Source organism: Oxyura jamaicensis, chromosome 1, assembly GCF_011077185.1.
Source record: "Oxyura jamaicensis isolate SHBP4307 breed ruddy duck chromosome 1, BPBGC_Ojam_1.0, whole genome shotgun sequence".
Taxonomy (NCBI): domain Eukaryota; kingdom Metazoa; phylum Chordata; class Aves; order Anseriformes; family Anatidae; genus Oxyura; species Oxyura jamaicensis.
Genome location: NC_048893.1, coordinates 68,581,673 through 68,597,775, shown reverse-complemented (window position 1 = coordinate 68,597,775; position 16,103 = coordinate 68,581,673).

Here is a 16,103-nt window from a genome sequence, read left to right as displayed (position 1 = left end):
TGGTGAGCTAGAGAAAAGAGCAGCCAGGATCTACAAATATATACAAATATTAGAACAAGTGAGACCTGAAACTGTGTAGATTTACATCACCTCTCTGTTGAACTGAAGCCATGCATTTATTACCCCAGTCTGTCTTCTTTACTCCCTTTCCTCTCTTTTCCTTCCTTTCCTTTCTTTCTCTCTCCCATTTTTCTTCCTTTTTCCCGTTTCTGTTTCCCGTTCCCCATTTCCTTTGGACCCTTTTCCTCACTTTTTCTCACTTTTCATTCCTTATGCCAACTTTTTCTCCCTTTCTTTCACTCTCTGCTCTTTTTTCTCCATTTCTCATTTATTTTTGTTATTTCATCCTTTTTTTTTTTTCTTCCAATTTTCAGTGTGCTTGTTTTTTGTTTGTTTTTTTTTTTTGTTTTAAATCCAGAATGACCTCAAACCAGTTTACAATTCTTAAGGATTCCCTCAGGAAACAGTACCCAGTTCTCACTTCCACTAATAAATCTTTACTTCTCTAAGAGAGCATAAAATATGAGAATTCAAAGGAAAAGGGACAATGGATATTTCCCTCAAAGTAAAGGCATCCACTCTGATTTACATGGACATATTAACAAACTTGACAAAGAAAAGGATTTTTTTTCCTTGGCCCAGGAGAAGGTTGGAGCAGTAGTGTTTCACTTAGGTCAAAGGATGATCAAACATAAGATACAGGAAAGTAGCCTGCTCAGCTTTCTTGGTTCCTAGAAAATGTCTACCACTGCTGAGCTTAACCCTTTTTGGTGAGCATGAAGCAGTACTGAAAAGCATGGAAAAAAACTCCTGGCAGGTATCTTCTGTGAAAAAGCTGTAGCTTGTTTTAAAAACCTAGAAGATAAACCAGAGAATTATTATTATTATTATTTTTAAGCACAGACTTTCACTGCTGTTCATGTGTAGTGGTGAAAATGTAGCTGTGTGTAGCTGTATGAAAACGTGTGAGTCCAAATCATATTAGAAAGTAAAGGAACTAGAAATGAAGTATATTCAATACCCCATAGGGTGTTGGATAAGTAGGAACATATTTCTATAGGGTGCTAGTGGGGCTGTCCACTTCTCTTTAATGTGCTGTATAAGATGTCCATTGTAAGCTATTCAATGTAATGAAGAAGTTAATTATGGTGTTATATCAGACCAAGTTTACATCCATATTGACAAATGTTTACTTTTATTACTAAAGACTCAGGAGGAATATGCACATGGGTGTATGCATCTGTGTGTGGGGAAAGTGCTGAAGATGAAGATGTCTATAGATGCCTGTTTTTTTTTTTTTTTTTTTTTTTTTTTTCCATTGGAATTCATAGGATTTCAATATGGTCATTGTTCTTTAATTTAAATTTAACATTAATTTATTTTTTTTTTTTTTTTTTTTTTTTAAATTACTAAAGAGTTTTATTAGTTGTCAGCTAACCAATTTTACTGTTTTAATTCTCAAATATTTAAAATTAATATCTTTTATTTATACATTGTGTATTTCTTCCTAAGATGTCTTAGAAACTTACTACCTCATTGCTTTAATTTAAAGTAAAGGAAAAATATTTATTTATTTATTTATTTATTTATTTTTCTGTGGCAATCGGGACAAACAATGAATAGTTTCACTTGTGTATCTTTACACATGCGTGCATAAACAAGTGCACATGCACTTCCACCCTATTCTTTGAAAGATTTCTGCAAGCAAGGAGAAAGTTATAGTGTTATCTTTGTGACTTTAGAGACGTTTGGAGCACCTAGTGAATTATTTTCTAAAGTTGAAAAATAAGTAGGACCCACCAAATTTCATTTATTCAGTAGTAATCAAGATAATGAAATCTGGTCCTTGCTAGCCATGTTAAAAGTGTTCTACAAAAAGAAGGGAAAGGGAACACCTAAGCAAAAATTGTGGCTTATTGTCCAAGACAAGTTTGTTTCCTTCAGTGGTTTACCTTAACAGCAATTCTTGTTTAAATTCCTACGCAGAGGGCATATTAAATAAAGGTGTCATTTTTGTTCATCTGGGATTTGAATACTGAATGGAACTTAAATAGATTGTGCTAGCTGATTGCTTTGGAATGCATTTCACCCAAATATTTGTTGCTAACCTTTTCTGTTGAAACAAAATATAATTTGAAAGATATTTGCAAGCTTTCTAGAGTATTATTGTGGCTCTGAGAGATCAACTAGAAAGTGATTATCACTCTGTTATAGATAAACAGTCATATTTGTCTCTCAGACACAGAAAAGCTAATTCAAAATAGCTTTAAAAATCATGGTTATTTCTTCCTGTACCTGAGAAGAGACTTTGTTACTGTACAGTGTTACGAAGTGCTCAATAGTCACAGCAGAGATACGAGTTCAGTCATTTTAAACTCCAGAAGCTGGATCCAAAACAAGTCTCATTGTACTAAGAGGGATTTGAGTCACTATTACTTCCATGTGAAGGTTTGAGTCATGTCTTCCTTCATTGCAGTTTCTCTAGCTGAGATGTACCTTCTGCTATAATAGACACTTTCCCAGGGATTAAATATGTTTTCATTTGTGGTTACTTTGAAAGCACTATGAAGCCTTCTTATTTAATTAAATTAACATTTATTCTCTTTAGTGAAACATAATGTGCATTCTCCCTTTATATTCATTTTTTACCGTAGGCAATTTGGATAACATTGTTAGGTTGTTAGGAAAGATTAGCTTCACCTAGGATTGTGTTAGCTTTGTGAAATGTTTTCTTTCACATCTTTTCAACTCTTGAGTATGTTTGGTAGAAAATGAATAAAACATATCATCCTGTAGGCTAAAATACATCTAATTGCCATCTATCATATTTCAAGGGAACTCAGTCAAATGAGTTATTTCCTTATACATTAAATATGCTACTTAAACTTTTAATTCATCAAATCAAAACAAAGTATCCTAATTATACTGTATGGTAGAAGCAAACAAAGTAGAAAACTTGTTTTTGTTTCACGGCCCCTATCTTTTCGTTTTTCTCCCATGTGAATGTGTTGATAAAATAACAATAAATGTTCAGACTTCACTGATCAGACGGTAAACTCAAAATGCTGGAAGGAGAGAAAATAGGTTTAATAAATGTTTTTATTATGCAGAGTTCAGAACTATCATGACTTATTCCAGTTATCCTTTCTTATTTATTATTATCCTTTGTTTATTTTACATTTTCTATATCCCACCATATGCAAATAGGTTAGCACTATGGGTTTTCTGTCACTATTTTCCTTTATCTCAGTCAGAGCAAATGGAGGTGTCCATTTCCTTGAATGAACAAAATGGCATTTCTGTGAAGCAATCCATGTTTCACAATAAGCTTCATTAAGCATATGCCTGTGCTGTATCCAGGAAGAAACCAGCTATGGGAATAGAGTACCTTTTTTCTTGCATTTAAAAAAATCAGTAACAGAGATACTGAATTAGGTAACAATGTGTGTGTATGAGCTTTTCCTAGGGCTTGGTAACTGGGAAAACACTGCTAATACTGTGTTCAGGCTCTAGAGCACCCTTTAAAATAAAGGTCTGAAAACATTTTTTATTCTCCAGCTTTTTCAGTGCTCAAGTGGCTGTACTGTAACACAGATTGAAGGGTTAGCGTGTTTTGAAATAATACAGTTTCCCTGTAAATTTACCACTGTAAAAGAAGGTTTCAAAAATTTCTCGCCAGTTTTTAAACACTGTGGTATCTATTTCTTAAGACATGGTTAAGTCATTTCTATTCTGAATGACTACAAGATAGTGGTATGGGAAATACTATAACTGTCGCAACTTCACTTGGGTATGTGTAATAAATGGGATTTCTAGATAATACATTTCCTGTACTATTAGGTAAGTCATACCCAGAACTGGATGAATACGCTCCCAAGGATTTGGTGTCCTTCCCAGATCTCCTACTTCTTCCTTCTCAGACACTGCCACTCCCCCATGCCAGCTAATCCATCAATAAAAAAGCATCTCTTCACCTCTCTTCACCTGTGTGTACACCATTTGTTGCTACCTCATAGCATTTGTAGGCAGCACAAAAGGAGGGATGTTTCCTGGGGGCAGCATTGAAACTTAAGGATGAAGAGTGTATTCTGGGGCTTAGCCTTTTGGCTAATGAAGACACTGCTAACTCTGAGTTGTAGCCAAATTATTCCTGAGAAACATGTATTGTGCTGCAGACTTCCTTTTCTCTCAGTTGCAAGGGCCAAATTCTGCTCTCATACTCCAACTAAGCCTATGCAATGAACACAGAGCTTCTCTCCAAGGTGTCACACAAGAAATATCATTTATCAGGAAAAAAAAAAAATCAGAAATTGAAAGAGTAGAAGAAAAAGAGATTAAAAGAAAGGAATCTTAGGGCCATGTGGCTTCTGTGTGAGACATAGATAATCTAGGCTTAAAAGCTCGATCTGAATCAGGCAAAGTATGGACCTGCTCCTGGATCTTGAAATTCCCATGTAAACTTAATTATTACTGAGCAAAGGAATTTGTTATCAAAATTTGAGTTCTCACCTCTATTCCTATTGGAATGTTTAGTAGTCCTATTAAAAAACTAGAAGAAGTAAGGAAGCAAAGGAGAGAGAAAGGGAAGAAAGGAAGGCAGAGACAAGACTGATTGATATGTAGCGCAGATTAGATATTTCCTTCTTTACTCATGTATCTCTCCATAATGCTCTGCTTGGAAATAATGTGACAGGTTACTGTCCAAGAAAATTTTCTTAAATATCACTCTTCTCACTTTCCAAATCATCTTCTGATGTCGTATCTTTTTTCAATGAATGAATGAAGCTACGGCTCATATATGAAATATATCAGTAATATATTTCAGGACAACAAACTAAGGTAGTACATTTTTGTTGTGCATTTCGGTTCTATCTGAAAGGTTTCTGGAGACATTTGTGCAGTTTTTTGTCAAACTTGATCCATTGTAATCAACTTTTGCTTGAACTGAAGGAGGTGCAAACCATTATGGAACTCATTGAAGAGCACAGTACTAAAACACTTTTTTAGACAAAACAGATGATTTATATAATTTGTATTTGTCAATGTTCTGATAAATTGTCCTCATAAGTTTTTTGTTGTTGTTGTTGTTGTTGTTTTTTTTTTTTTTTTTCTTCTGATTTTCAGCTTTCTCTGAATTGTATTATTTCAAGCAATCTCAAAACAAAAGAACCATGATGACAGTTTCTCCAGTCTCTGAAAAAATGTAGTGAGCAAAGTCTCTAACAACTTCAGTACTGATCCTCAAACACAGGAAATGGAGATGTCAGGGTTTAGAGAATACTTGCTAAACTCCTGCTTTATTTGTCACAAAAAGTTTCAAGCAATTCACTACATTTTCCTTATACTGAAGTTCTGATTTTAGTCTCATTTCTTCTGCTTTCCTCTCACATCCTTTCCCACTCATGTGTAAGCCAATAAATAAACAAATAAATAAATAAATGAGAATAGCTAGTTGACTAAGATGAATTATAGTCCATGAATATATCCTACAGGATCGTGAAATATGCTCACTTACATATTGAAATCTCTAGACATTAATTAGATGCAAAGTGAAATTAGTCGTATTGCATAGATACTTTTATACAGTCTCTACTTCCAAAACCTGGAGATGCATTGCTCTAAAACAAATCCTTTGATGTTTAAAGAACTATTCTTTAGCATAATTTAATAACTCATGCTAATACAGTGCAGCTGGAAATACTTAGTTCTTCTGTATGTATTGCTAAAATTACCATAGAGGGAAATAGAAGCAAAAGAAAAGACAGAGGAAAAGAGCAGATCAGTACTAAGTTGGAATGTTACTATTAGTTATTTTTGTATCCGAATGAATAACTGTTCATGCAAAAGTGGCATAGGCGATACTGAACTGTAAACTTAAAAGTGGCCAATGTGAAGATGGCTTATCAGAGCAATGGAAAACATTTTATACCTAGTCTGGCAAGAGACCTTAAAATTCCTCTACATATAATTTTACCACTTCCAGAAGAATCAGTCCCCACAGACATGCTACCTGAGTTTGCACATGTAGAAACTGATTGGATTATGCTTTCAAAATACTGAAAGTTTCATGTTTCAGCACTCTGGAAAATTTCACCCATGGCATATCAGTTTCCTATAAATTAAGAGTATATATGAATTTATATGCACAGTATTTGTAGATATGCTTTGGTCAAGTACAGGGTTAAGTCTAAGACTGGATCATGAAGAATAAGCAATAGTTAGTTTGTAGCTGATGCCAGCTGACTAATTATTAAAATGTACAAATATTTGCACAAATTATGAGAAATATTTTTAAAAAGGCTCTTAAATATTTATCTTTTTTTTTTTTTTTTCTTTTGTTCTGAGCAAATATACCCTAGTTGTTGTAATACAAGTAAAACTGAGGAGCAGAATAAGATAACACAGGTCTTTCAGGCTAGGCTATTTTGGGTTATTTTAGAGATTTTTTTTGTACATTGTTTTTAGTCTTTAATTAGTTTTATTTTGGGTCCTTACATAGCTAGAAGCAACAGTTGCATGTTTCATTGGGATGCTGGGAAATTCCCTCTTCCAAAAGATATAAAGCTCACTTATCTAACCCTGCAGGGCTTTAATTTATCAAACTTTATGATAATGAATATATATATATAAACATTTCATTGTGTGTATGTACAGAAGCTGTGGCCTGCAACAGAACCTTGCCCAAGCTGAGCCTTCTGCAATAATATCAGATGTTTTTGAGGTTTCTATCTCCTATATTAACCTCTAAGAAGATGAATTAGTGTGTTTGGAGGAAAGTATGTTACTGAAATCAAATTGCTATATCTATTGTTACACCTTTTAGAATACATGAGAAAGTTCTTCAGAATGTTGTCTGCAGAATAAAGTCAATATTTGAAAGGATCATAAAGGGGTTGTAGAGTCAAAAGGCAAAGGTCCTACTAGGGTGTGTAAACTAGTGTATTAAATATCCTTCTCTGTCTCTGCACAGTCAGAGGAAGCCAATAAAATAGCAACAATGATTGGAGGTTTAGAAAAAAATGTAATGTAAAGAAAAATTGAACAAATTTTTGCTGAACGGTTTACAGAGAAAAACTTAGGCAGCTCATCGAGATGTGTATATAAAAGGCTGCTGTAAATACAAAGGGAATAATTTTTTCTCTTATGTCTGTGATAGACAGGACTAAAAGTAACAGGCCAAATGGTAGGGAGGAGAGTTTAAACTGGATATTGGAAAAAACCTTACCAATATTAAAAGCAGTTTGCTTGTGATGGTTACAGGCTACAAGAAGAGAATGGAGACAGTTCAGTCAGGGATAATTTGGTCAGTCTTGTTTTGGGCGACAGGATAGATTATATACGCCCCCCCCCCCCCCCCCCCCAAAGCCTCTTACAGGATTATTTTCAATTGATTTTTTGATTTTGTGAATGTTTTAGTATGCAACCCTCTGCCAATTTCTCTATAATAGGCTTTACGTTTAGTTGGTCCCAGGGTAGTGAAAGTGACCTATGGGAAAGGGTTCACCTTTTATGACCTGTTTTTAGTATTCCAGAGCTATGCAGACATTCGTGCACAGGTACGTTTCTTTACAGAAGGTTCAGTATGCTTTAAGATGGTACAGAATGGGATTAATAAACATGCTTATTCAGCACAAAAACAGGAGGTGAAGCCAGCTAAGATGTTTTCTTAACATCTTATATAAATTATTTTTTGTTATATTGTAGTTGGGTATTTTATAGCTACAACACAGTGTTCCTGTGCATCTAAACATATACAAGTTGTTCCATTGACTTCACTGGTAGTCCTCTAAACTTCAGCTGATTTAAGCTTTGTTATACAACTGTCTGTAAATACAGCTCCATGTTTTTCTTTTTGTTTGTTTGTTTATTTTTTGATAATGCTCAGTAATTTGATAGTAACATGAACTTTTTTAGATGTCTATGGGACATGAATACTGTCCCTGCAGTGCGAGACATTGTTGTACTGGCCTAAGTGAGACTCACCGTTACGAGTTTCCTTGATCTGAGATGACATAAAAGCATAAAAGAGAAACCTTTTCATTTTACTGAATGGAAAATATCCAATGGAGTTCCTTCAGGAAACATAACTGAAATAGCTAGTTTTGTTAATTAGCATCTAGAATTAAAAATAAGGGCATTTGACTTCAACTAAGGTTAAAAAAAAAAAAAAAAAAAAAAAAAAGGCTTGTATTATGAGAACAAGAATAGATCCTAAGACCTCTATCTTTCCTGATTTTTTTTTTTTTTGAGAATTTCTTTCTGGTATCATGTCTTACCAGAGTCCCACATTATTTTCAGATCAGATTTTATGAGTGTAGATAGCCTACATAACTGCAATCCAGACTACAAAGAGGTTCTTGATTCACTGGTTCACTGGGAGTGTCCAGATCTGCATGTTAGAGTGTTTTAAATTCAACCAAAAATAAGAAATGCATGACTTCTGGATCAAGACGAGACACTGTTCACATAGCTATAATGACTTTGTTTGCATCGCGCTTGCTAAATTTTGTGGAGTTACAGGCACAATGTAAAGGCCCTGTTCTGTCTATAAGCACACAACTTTTTTGCCTTCTTTGAAATCTGCACTGGGTTTATCTATGTGGTATTTTCCAGCCTGGCAGGAGACTGCTTGGGCACTTCTGTGAGCCACCATGAAGCTTCCATGAGCTCAGCTGGGAGACAAGTGATATTAGCTTTGGCACAGCAAAGTTAGCTCCAGCTCAACATTGACCACATTCTGGTCACTGACTGCTTCTGGTCTGGGCAGCTCAGAAAGCAAGCAGACAGAGCTGGGAATTGGTCAAGGCACATGCAATCCTGGCTCTTTTCATCATGCTAAATGTCATGCCAGCATTCCCACCATGTTAAGCTAGGGCACCAGAAATAGGAAAAACAACAACAACAACAACAACAACAAACACAAATACAAACAAACAAAAAAACTCGGATGCTTAAAAATGTGGCTAACTAGATCTGATGGCAGCTATGGGAAGACATAGAAAATGAATGGGTGGTTTCATAGTCTGAATAATAGTTAACTGAGGTATAACTAAAAGATAGGGTAGATTTGTGTACAAGCTTACACTTTAGATCTCATCCTCCTCCACCTGAGAAGATTTCCTCAAAGGGGAAAAGATTTAAGTTCTGTAAGAAAGTAGTTCATTTTGTGGTTTCTTTATTGTCTGTTGGCATGAATCAGAGCCAAGTTTCCTCAGGTCTGCTGGGCAGCCAACAACTATGCTGTTGTGCTTTCACCAGTCAAGGAGGATTTTCCTAACCCTTGGTGTGCTAGATATCTATGTGTGAAATCCACTTTTAATCTGTCTCTATAAACATGCTAATATATCTCTAGCTAGTCCTTAGGGAATTAATGCCTGAGGTAATGTCTGGATTTGATGCTCCTCCCCTTCATTTCTGCATGCTTCCTCTTTCACACAAAAGCTTGGCTCAACAGTGAGTATAGACCCTCATCCTCGTGAGATTATTATTATTTTTCATTCTCAAACAAATTGCCATTTCTTTTTGTTCGTGCACAATGAACACCACCAATACACCTGCAGAAGGATAAGATGTAAATTTTTCTAAGGTGATCTTGTGGCCCCATGGAACTTCCACCAGAGAAGAAAAAGCCTTTGGGGTACCTCATACTACTGTGTTAAGTACTAGCAGTGTGCTTAGCCTGCCTGATGTCTCAGCTGATTTTAAAGCATGTTTCATATCCGTAAAAGGGTTAATTTGCTTTCTGACAACAGTAAAAATATGCTGATTAACATTCAGGTGTGAAATGTTTGGCAATGGTAACCACAGTGAGAAAATGGAGCAAAATTTATCATCTTAGTCTAACGCACCTCCAAAGTAGCACTTGTTGGTAAATACTATTTTATGAAAAGTCAGCTCTGAGGACAGTAGTGCTGTTGGTCTGATGCTACCAACTCTGTGTTGAATCCAGTGATGAAAAAGGAAAACCAAATTTCTGTATCTCATCCACATATCTTACTTCAGCTGAAATACATTCCAGTTTTTTTTTTTTTTTTTTTTTTTTTTTTTGTGTGTGCATGTCTGTGTGTCTTTTTGAACTCAAAGACAAGTATACAGACACCTGAATACTACTTTTTACTTCCAGATGATAAAAAAGAAAGAAAGAAAAAAAAAGGGGGGGGGGGGGGGAGGGGGGAAATTTCTAAGTAATTATGGTTATTTTGTACCACATACTTCCTTTTTTTTCCTTTTTTTTTTTTGGCCAATATGCAGGTGGTATCACTTTATTACATCACCCAACTTGCAAGCTTGGCTCTTTAATTACTGCTGTACCTGCACAAACATCAAGCATTGCAAATCTACAAGGTGGTGACTGATATTTGGGCACATTGTTCTAATTAAGTATTCGCTCTTTGAGTAGGGAGAGGTTAAATCATTTCTATTGAATCTAGTCAGTCCTACTGTCGTAACAAACAGTGCCCAGTCTTGCACACTTATGTTGTAATACCTTATCATCACCCTCTCATTAATGTATGAAAATCACAGAACATAGAAAGGTTTATCAGGCTTCTGTTGTGTAACTCAACACTGACAAGCAGAAGTGCATTTCATCACCATTCCTTGGGGAGGGCAGCAGAGAGGAGCTGCTATTGAGATAGTTGAATAGGGGCCATCTTTCCAGACATAAAGTCTCCTCTGTTGTACATCAGGTAGACTATAGAAGTTTAACCCTTTTAATTAATAAGTGAATGTTAGAATTGTAAGCAACAAAGTGCAGGGTGTAGGAACCAGCAGTTATCTGTTTCTGCTGTTCACAGTAAAATGCCTCAAGACTGAAATATGAGCCACAGAGAGGCTGAAATTTACTTTAGCAGTAAAAATACAGCAAAGATGCTTACCAGACTTCTTCAAGTCCTCTGAAGTAGTCTTTCCTGCTTGACAAAGGTTAGGAAAGCTTCAAGTTTGCTAAAGTGTACATCTGAAAGGGATGACACTTCAAGAGTTACCATGCACAAGAAATAGCATTCACAGCTGATGAAGGATCTATCTTTTTCTCCTTGAAGTCTGTAGAATTCCCCATTGATTTGAGTGGAAGCAGAATTTGGCTCTAACTACTAAAGCAATATAGAGACATTTAGGAACCACAAGATCACTTTGTGTAAGACACTCTTTATTATAATAATTATTGTATTGCTTAATGACCACTGAATAATATTGTATCTTACAAAATGTGTTTTTCTTTGGAAATGTTTATATTGTTATCCAGAAAGAAGACTGAAACAAAGATATGTCCCACGTTGGTAGAGATTCTTAGACTTAGAAGTACTTTATTGTGCAGCATCAGTGTATGAAACTGAGCATAACTGCATGCATTACAAAAAAAAAAAAAAAAAAAAAAAAAAAAAGCACTTTGACTGTAAATTTAATTGTACATTAGTGAAATATATTTAATATAGTCACTTCAGTCACACATTGTTTCAAATAAGTAATAAAATTAAATAACATTAGTTTCCACTATAAGCACACAGGATATTTCTTTAAACAAAAATCTTCAGAATGGAAATTGCTGAACTTGAACTCTCTAGTTGCAGTCCTACAATGGCTGCATAAATAGAATCCTTGACACTTCCATATTGGGTGGTGACCTACAACACAAAGAGAGAGATTTTACATAGTCAGCATAGTATGAGACTGGCCCAAGACCAAAGTATTAATCTGTTCTGCTTTTCAAGAAATTGACAGCAACTAAAAAAGTTTTCATAGAAGGGACTTTCATGGAACATCTGACTTTGCCTTGGTGGCAGTTTCTTCAGTTCAGATGAAGTTAATTTATTTGAGGAATTACTTAATGTAATTCATTTAAGAATTAAGCAACGGCTGAGTGAGATAAATCTGTGAATCCCTGAGGCTGCAGATGTTATATAGGGAAGGCTGTTAAAATATGTCTTGACTGAATTTACAGGTACGTGGTGGGCTTTCTTAAAAACTCCAGTGAGATGTCTTTATAACAGGAATAGTAATCTGAAATGCTGAGTACACAGAAGTCCCTTTCGCTATATGCTATATTCTAACTCTACTGAGAATTAAAATATTTAGTAAATTTTAAGAAATTTCCTTTGTCTATAGAATTTAAGCAGTGGGCATTCCCATTGGTAAGTATGAAGTTTGATGCTGTCTCACCCCTAATGTGTGATATTAGAGCTGGGGAGGGGGAGGAGAGGGAGATCCCTTACAGTTTGAATTTGAGAGGCACATGAAAACAGAGGCTCCTAGGGTGCAAAGTGCTCCAGGTCTTGAAATTCACTGGAGGAATGGCAGAATTAGACCTTAGTGGTTGCTCACTTTGCAAAGAAGCACCTGCCAGGCTTGCAGTGTTTCTAGAGACCATCTACTCTCAGGGGAAATAAACTGATTTTGAGAAAACACAGTATTCATTAAATATATAAATAATAATAATTTTAAAAAGTAAACAAAATTGGGGGTCTAATTGCACAATAAGAATATGTAAAATATTCATGTTTACCACTTTACCCTCAAATAAGAAGTAAAATTAATTAATATTTATGTTCTTTATGACCAAGAAGCAAGAAGCATCCTCAGGGTTGATTATTATTGTGTAGCAAATATATAAGATGCTACCCACCTTGTGGTATGTTGAATGCCTAACAGAAACATATCTCTCCTGTTATACATAGTTAGAGCTTGCAAAAAGGCATATCCAAAAGAATCACGCTGCCAATATCGTCAAATATTGTATGTCAATGTGTAGTGTTGTCAGGCATGTTTTCTGAGGTGGCAATGGCAATGAGAAGCAAATCTTTTTCTCCAGTTTTATTAAAGTAATAAAAAAGTCCATGAGGGGACAAACATTTTTTCAAAACGAGAGGAATTCTGATGGAGGAAGCATGAAACTATGGCACCAATAGTGTAACTAACCTGCTTCCCAATCTCATGGCAGATGAGGAGGTAGTATGAAGAAGGTTTAGAGAAACTTGGTGGAGGGAGGGAGAAGAAGGAGAGAAGAGCAAAGACTCTAGAGATTAGGCAGAATCAAGTTATCAGGACATGACAGAAAGGCAGAGGCAAACCCACCAGCACATACAGAACATGGTGCAAACCCCTTCCTTGAGCAGAACCACATCCATTAAGGCACACAAAGATTCTGCCAGTAGGATAGAGGAGATCTAAAGCACTCAGACTTCCAGTATTTGCTTGGATTTGGCAGGTTTACTGCTATCCTCATGCAGATTATAGAGAGATGATAAACAAGTCACTGTGATCCTACTGGTGCTTTCCATGCTGATGTCCAGTGGATTGATGTCCATCTAGCCTTGAAAACTCCACAGGTCTACTCAGATGTCAATAGACAGAAGCTGAGGACCAAGCTACACTACAAATTAATGTCAGGGTTGTCACAGTAGGCTCACAAACCCCAAATTACTGTGTATTGGCAGACATCCAGGTACCTCTAACCACAGAATTAAAAACTTGATGTTGACTGTGGGGACTAGATTTTCTTGTAAAATAGTGGATTTTTGAGGGGAAAAATGCCACTTACAAGGTGAGTCAACATTCTGCAGTTGAGAAGCACAAGCTGTTGAGATTCAGACACTGTGACTATAATGCAATATGGCATCATTAGAATATAGACTGAATAATTTGGGGAGCCTTCTGACATACACCAAATAGGAAATTTTTAAGGCTGCAGGAGGAATGAGTGTACTGTACCATTTGGTCTTGCCTGAGGCTCACTGGAGGACAGAGGCCACCAGGGCCAGGCTGCAAACATTAATGAAGGCAATTCTAGCAGATTAGGTCAGACACTACCACTGTATTCAGGTCAGAAATCAAAAATCATGCTGATAAATCAGGTGGTTCAGAGAGCAACCAAGAGAATGGTGAACAGTAAACAAAAAGAGCTCACATTGCTCAGTGGAACAAACAGAATGATAGAGAGACTTGTTAGCAGGTTACACATATCTGTATGAAGAGAAGAAATTTGCTAATAGAGAGAACTTGCTCCTTAAGATAGCATTTTAAATTGATGAATATGAATATGAATTAATACTAGAATTTGAGCCTGAATTTTAGAAACAGTATATCAGAGATTAATGGGATGGAGTGGTATAAATCATCTGGTAACAATAAGTCAGATCTCCTTAACTTAAAAAGAGAGAGAGTGATGAATATTGCTACCTCACTCCCCATTTCACTTGACTATTTGAAATACAAAGATGATAAGATTTCTGTTCTTGCCTGCCTCTGAACTTCAATGTGAAGAGGTGCAATCTGCTTGCTAAACTTGTCTGAAGATTTACATTCTTATTAAATTCGCATAAGTATTGCCACTAACAGGAAGAGAATGCCTTTTCCAGGTATGTTTCCTTCAGTACATCCTCTGTAGGAAATTTAAGACTCTACTCCAAAAAATGTAAAATTTATAGAAGAAGCTGATTGCTTTACAGTATGCAAGTGAAAGCTACATTTCAGTAAAGCAGGTTGGTTGTTCTGGGAATGGGACTTTTGCAGTTATGTATCTTGAAAAGCTCTAGTAGCATTGGTCTGCTCTAACAGCTATTAGGTTTTACAGTGTTTATGGATATTATTTGCCAATAATTCAAATAGAAACTTATAAGATGCCACCATTTCTGCTAATCTGATTGTTAACTTGAAATTTTTGATCAGTCAGAATGATTTCAAAAGGTTTACATTCTGTAACAGTGAAGGATTAAGCCTTATGTCACATGATACTTTCTTCTGTCAGAGTAATGTTTATTAATCTTAAGAAGTGCCCAAACAGAATGAGGATATATTTTCTTCCCGTATCTTCTTCATAGAATAATGATATGTGTCATGAAAATCTTTGAAATGTTGTCTATATTGTCTCTTTTGAAGATTTGATCATATAATTTCTTTATCAAGTAGTATTTTTTTTTTTTTTCTCATTTGGAAGGCCCTAATAGCTGCCATCTCTCCACCTCTTCTGTAGTGGCATAGCAAGAGCACTTGACTGTCTGCATAGATCTGATTGCAGGACTGGGATCTTGATTCAGCTACTTGTATTTACATTTTTAATAAAATGAAAGTTTGTTATATCACATTCCAGAGTTTTTTCAAATTCCCCTCAAGTGTAAGACCAGTTAGTAGGTATATCATCTTATTGTCAGTTCAGACAAGTTAGTTACGATATTTTCCACAGCACAAATTTTATAGGCAGAAGCAAAGAACTATTTTTTTTTTTTTTTCCATTTATTTAAAACTTCAGAGGAATTATCATCTGGGACATAATAACAAACAAATACTACTTTTCCTCCTGAGAATCTACGCTGGTTATGCTGGCACACAAAATCAAGTCTTACAACTGTTACTGCTTGTATTATAGCATATGGAGAAAATTATACATGGTATACTATATAGGACTCTATTGTATATTACAATATGTATTATTTTATTATATTATGTTGTCCTCTGTGTGCTTAAAACAGAAGAAAGAACAACAGCCTTTGCAAGAAGTGAACCTGTGCCAGTCAATCAATTGATTTTTTAACCCATGTATCTCTTGTTCCATTACAGTAAGTGTAATTACTGGACTGAATTGTATCTGGTACAGATGATAGTTATTACTGACTGAGTTTAATATAAAGAAAAAAACACACAGATGAAAAGAAATGACAAAGTAATTAAACCAAAGAAGTACACAAAAAAATACTAGTCTTTTCTCTTTGACCCAATTCTGATTCAGATTGCCTCCCTAAGTGAGACTGTACTTGTCCCAAATAAACAAAATTCATGCAATAAACATGTAGAAGAAAAATCTACCTCAGCTGAAGAAAACTGACTATATGTTGAAAGCTATTTCACTGAATAAATAATGTCTCAATTATACTTACTAGCATGAAAGGAGAAAACAAATTGAAAGACAGTTTTAAAAATAATCTCTGCACCTTAAATTGAGGAACTAGATTTGAGGTTTTGTGTACAGCTAAATAGAGTTAAAAAATTAAAGTTGTCTTATAAGACTTCTGATAGTGTATTGTAAAATCTTGGGTGACAATGTAATTTGGGTCAATATCTATTGTTTTATAAGTAGAAACAAAACCTAGTGGTTCTTCATTCATTGAGGG